Here is a 5,913-nt window from a genome sequence, read left to right as displayed (position 1 = left end):
AGCCAGCGAATGGTGTAGCGAACACGTCCAGACTTGGTCAAAAGCGCAGCCAGCACTCACTCGCTAGGCGAGCCAATAGCGAGCTCCCAGCGAGCAATTACAGTAGCAAAACCTCCTAAGCTCGCTGGAGCGAAGGGTGAAGCGTGGGCATCGCCTAGCGAAGGTTTAGTTCGCCTAGCGAACATGCCAATCTGGAAAAGGTTATTTCTTTGGGCGCAGGTGCCTCAGGTGCCTCATTTTGGGGCTCGCTAGGCGAGCCATTCTACTCGCCTAGCGAGCATGACAGCTCAGTAGCAGCTCTATAAGTAGCAAGGGCTACTTTTTGGAGCCAGACTTTTACACCTCCATACTTTTGTACTTTTTAGATATTTTTCCAGCATTGCTCTAGAGATATTTTGTGACCTAGAAATCATTTCTCTTCATCTCTTAACAATTTTTCACAAAAAGAAGGTGGATTCCCATCCAATCTCGATTATTCGACTCGGATGTTGATCAACCTTCTTCCGAAACTTGTTGACCAAGCTACCATGAAAATGAGTAGCTAAGTTCTTCATTTTGTCAAGGTTAGATGTAGATGATCATTAGCTTTGTGTGTAAATGGGATGATCTTCATTTGTAAACTCTTTAATGGTGAATATATGGTGAAAAATTTGTTCTTATTGAAAACTCTTTGTGTTGGTTTATGATCGAGAGATGTTTACCAACTCTTTACCTAGGTTTTCATTCAATCTTGTTTGTTAGCTAGAGATAGTAATGAATGATTTTGTTCACCATAAGGTTGAACCAAAAAGTTGTCATTTTGATAAATTGTGTTAGAGATAAACAATGGATCAAAATGGGAAAACTCACAATGTGTGTTAGAGATAAACACATTGGGAGGACTTTGTGAAATAGTTTATCATATAAAGGAGTTTATAAGTTTTGTTGATCGAACATATACATGCAAAGTGATTGTCGAACCCTAACTTTGGCAATATTTCTCAAATATTAAAACCAAATATTTTACCGCATTTTATTAGACTTTTATGCAAGATACCGTGACTAAACCCAAAAACCCCCTTGTTACTACGAGTTAAGAATTGAAACAACTGTCGAAAGGCGGCGATATCTCACAATCCCTGTGGAGACGATAATAAAAACCCGACACGTAAAATTACATTCAACAAAATGGCGCCGTTGCTGGGGAATTGTGAATTGATATTGCGAGCATCGCAATAGTTGCTTAATTTTTAGCTTTCGAATTTTTGACATGTGCTTGTAATTTGTTTGGTTTAGTGTGCAGCTTTCGTTTTATGCGAGGGCAGATTCCTGTGGACGAACTTCTTTTTGATCCCGAGATCGAAAGAACCGCAAGGAGGCTGAATAGCAGAACGAGACGAAGGAGGCAACAGGCTAGACAACGACAAGAACAAGGAGAAAGTTCTTCTACCACACATCCACCACCGTTCATACCTATCATGGAACCACCACCACCGCCCATTTCCACTCCATGTGTAAACAGTCCAAGGAATACTGCTCAGTTTACCAACCACACGGGAAGGCAAGCAGAGATGAAAATGGGAACTCTTAATTTACTATATGGAAGTCCATTCACCGGAATGGACCATGAAGATCCCTTTGCTTTTCTCACCAAATTTTACGAGATAGCATTGGCGGCCGGAGTTTATCAAGCTCAAGAGCTCCCGTTGTTCAAAAGATTATTTCCCCACGCTTTGCTCGGCAAAGCAAAAGATTGGTACTTAGATCAAACACCAGCAGTCATGACAGACTGGAACATGTTGGAAGAGAAGTTCATCGAAAGATTTTTCTCCCACAACCGGTTCATGGAATCCAAGACGGCCATCTCAGTGTTTTCACAAGGAACCAACGAATCATTAAATGAGGCGTGGGAAAGATTCAAATCCATGCTTCGGAAGTGTAAAGGGCATGGATTTGATGAATTGACTCAAATCCATATTTTCAAAAATGGACTTCAACCAAATTGCAAGACTTTGTTGGATGCTACCTCGGGTGGTTCTTTATTGTCTAAAAGCGCCGAAGAAGCTACAAATATCATAAATCGAATGGCTCTAAATGATCTTCAAAGTCAAAGTAGAGGCAACTCTTTGAAGAAGCCGGGAGTGCTTGAACTTGGGACGAACGATGCCATTCTTGCCCAAAACAAACTGATTTCACAACAAGTGGAACTCTTAACGCAACAAATAAAAGAGTTGAGAGAACCTTCAAAAGCTAAACAAATAGCTTGTTGTGAGCTTTGCAAAGGTGAGCATGACACCGGATTTTGTCCACCTCCCGGGTTCGAAGAAGTAAACTACATGGCGAACCAACGAGACTACCAACCGAGACAACAACAACAACAACAACCTTATCAACCTCATCCTCAAAATCAACAACAACAACACTTCCAAGGGAATCAAGGGTTCCAACCTAGGAGTAACTATTACCATAACCAAGGTTATGGGGGTGGTTCTTCTAGCCGTCAAAACCCTCCCCAAAATCCTTATCAACCTCAACAACCGCCGGTCGTAACTTCAAAATTAGAAGAGACATTGACACAATTTATGCAAATGTCAATGGCTAATCAAAAGAGCAACGATGCGGCAATCAAAAATCTCGAGACTCAAGTTGGACAACTTGCTAAGCAACTAGCGGAACAACAACCCGGTCCATCCTTTTCGGCGAACACGCAAACAAATCCTAAGGAGCATTGTAAAGCGATCACGACGAGAAGTGGGAGGGAGTTGACTAGTGAGAATAAAAAAAGAGATGAGAGTGAACAAAGAGAGGAAAAAGAAAAAAATGAGGAGGAAATATTGGAGGATAATATTGATGGTGAAGTGGGGGAGTGGAGTGAGGAGGAAGTTGAAAAGAACGAAAAGAATGGTGAAGTTGAAAAGAAAGAAAGTGTGGAAATTGAGAAAAATAAGAGTGATGAAGTAATGGTGGAGGAAGTGAAAAAGAAAAGAGCAAGAAGTTCTAGAGTTGCTAAAGGAAAGGAGGTAGTGAGCGCTACTCCAATCCAAAACCTTCCTTATCCACATGCTCCATCCAAAAGGGAGAATGAACGGCATTACACCCGGTTCATGGATATTTTTAAACAACTGCAAATCAACAATCCGTTTGCCGAAGCCTTGGAGAAAATGCCCAAGTATGCCAAATTCATGAAGGACATACTTACAAAAAAGCGGAGGTATACGGAACCGGAGACCATTGTCCTAGATGCGAGCTGTAGTGCAATTATTCAAAGGACGCTTCCGAAAAAAGAGGTTGATCCGGGACGAGTTACTTTGCCGATTAAAATTGGTGATATCTATGTCGGAAAAGGACTAATTGATTTGGGGTCAAGCATTAATCTTATACCATTGTCTATTGTAAAGAGGCTTGGCAACATTGAAATTAAGTCCATCCGGATGACGTTGCAATTGGCCGATAAGTCGACTACCCATCCTCATGGCGTAGCCCAAGATGTTTTGGTTAAAGTCGACAAATTCTTTTTCCCGGTCGATTTTATTGTTATTGATATGGAAGAGGATGATGATGCTCCGCTCATTCTGGGCCGACCGTTCATGAAAACCGCGCGCATGATGATAGACGTTGATGACGGTTTGATGAAGGTGGGAGTCCAAAATGAAGAAGTTACTTTCGATCTATTTGAAGCAATGAAGCATTCAAAAGATAGAAGTGATAGCTTTCGCATCGATGTGATCGAAGAGGCAATTTTGGAGGTTTCTAAGCATATTCATGAGATATCTTCTATGGAGTTAGCTCTTGACGACTCATTTGAAGTTTTCACAGCTGAAGAAGAGCAAGCTCTTGATGAATGCTTAAGGGAACTTGATGGTTTAAACGAACTACAACCGTGGGAAGTTGAGGAGGAAGACTTGAAGAAGGAGGTTAATGACGAAAAAACGCCTATTGAATTGAAAATGTTACCTTCTACTTTGAAGTATGTATTCCTGGATGAGACCGAAGCAAAGCCGGTCATCATAAGCAACCTTTTGTCAAATGATGAAGAAGCCCGTTTGATCAATGTGCTGAAAAAAAATCAAGAAGCCATGGGTTGGACTCTTTCCGATCTCAAAGGAATCAGTCCTTCCTATTGCATGCACAAGATCTTAATGGAAGAGGATTTTAAGCCGGTAGCTCAACCACAACGCCGCTTAAATCCTACTATGAAGGAGGTTGTTAGAAAGGAAGTTGTCAAGCTGTTGGATGCGGGAATGATTTACCCGATTTCGGATAGTCCATGGGTTAGTCCTGTGCATGTGGTTCCGAAGAAAGGTGGAATTACCGTGATCCGAAATGACAAGGATGAGTTGATCCCTACTAAAGTTGCAACGGGGTGGCGAATGTGTATTGATTATAGGCGGTTGAATACCGCAACTCGAAAAGATCATTTTCCACTCCCGTTCATGGATCAAATGCTCGAAAGACTCTCGGGGCAACAATACTATTGTTTCTTGGATGGCTATTCCGGGTATAACCAAATTGCGGTTGACCCGGCCGATCATGAAAAGACGGCTTTCACATGTCCGTTTGGAATTTTCGCATACCGAAAAATGCCCTTTGGGTTGTGCAATGCACCGGCGACTTTCCAAAGATGTGTGCAAGCCATTTTTGCCGACCTTATTGAGAAAACAATGGAAGTCTTCATGGATGACTTCTCGGTATTTGGTGGTTCCTTTAGTCTATGCTTAGCAAACTTGAAAACGGTGCTTGAAAGATGTGTGAAGACCAATCTTGTGCTTAATTGGGAGAAGTGCCACTTCATGGTGACCGAGGGGATAGTGCTTGGCCATAAAGTCTCTTCAAGAGGGCTTGAAGTTGATCGTGCTAAGGTTGAAGTGATTGAAAAGTTACCTCCTCCGGTGAATGTGAAGGGAATCCGAAGCTTTTTGGGGCACGTCGGGTTCTATCGGTGCTTTATCAAAGACTTCTCAAAGGTAGCTAAGCCTTTGAGTAATTTGCTAGCTAAGGACCATGTATTTCTCTTAACCGATGAATGTTTGCAAGCTTTTGAAACTTTGAAAGAAAAATTGGTTACCGCACCGATTATAGTCGCTCCAAATTGGAATTTAAATTTTGAGCTAATGTGTGATGCGAGCGACTATGCAATCGGAGCGGTATTAGGCCAAAGAAAAGAGAAAAAATTTCATGCGATACATTACGCAAGTAAATTTCTTAATGAGGCTCAAATTAACTATGCCACCACTGAAAAAGAATTACTTGCGATAGTGTATGCGCTTGAAAAGTTTAGGTCTTATCTTATAGGGTCTAAAGTCGTAGTGTATACTGACCACTCGGCGATTAAATATTTGCTCACCAAACCGGATTCGAAGCAAAGGCTCATCCGTTGGATCCTCTTGTTGCAAGAATTTGATGTTGAAATCAAAGACAAGAAAGGATCGGAAAATTTGGTGGCGGATCATTTATCTCGCTTAGTTAATGTGGAGGTTACAGCTTCAGAGAAGGAAATCCGGGAAGAGTTTCCTGATGAAAAACTTTTCAAAATTCAAGTTAGGCCGTGGTTTGCAGACTTTGCGAACCACAAGGCTAGTGGTTTTGTGCCTCCCGACCTAACTTCGAACCAAAAAAGGAAGTTTCTTTCGGATGCCAAGTATTACGTATGGGATGACCTGTACTTGTTTAAGTTGGGTAGTGATAACCTTTTAAGGAGATGCGTTACTGGCGATGAAGCGCAGAGCATCCTTTGGCATTGTCACAACTCGCCTTACGGCGGACACTATAATGGGGTGAGAACGGCCACTAAAATCCTTCAGTCAGGATTTTATTGGCCCACTATTTTCAAAGACGCACATACCCATGCGCAAAGTTGTGATAGTTGCCAGAGAAGCGGTGGGATTGGTAAGAGAGACGAGATGCCTCTCCAAAACATCCAAGAGGTCGAAGTAT

This window comes from Lathyrus oleraceus, chromosome 4, assembly GCF_024323335.1.
Source record: "Lathyrus oleraceus cultivar Zhongwan6 chromosome 4, CAAS_Psat_ZW6_1.0, whole genome shotgun sequence".
Lineage (NCBI taxonomy): Eukaryota > Viridiplantae > Streptophyta > Magnoliopsida > Fabales > Fabaceae > Lathyrus > Lathyrus oleraceus.
The sequence above is the reverse complement of the archived record's forward strand: the minus strand, read 5'-3'. Positions refer to the sequence as shown.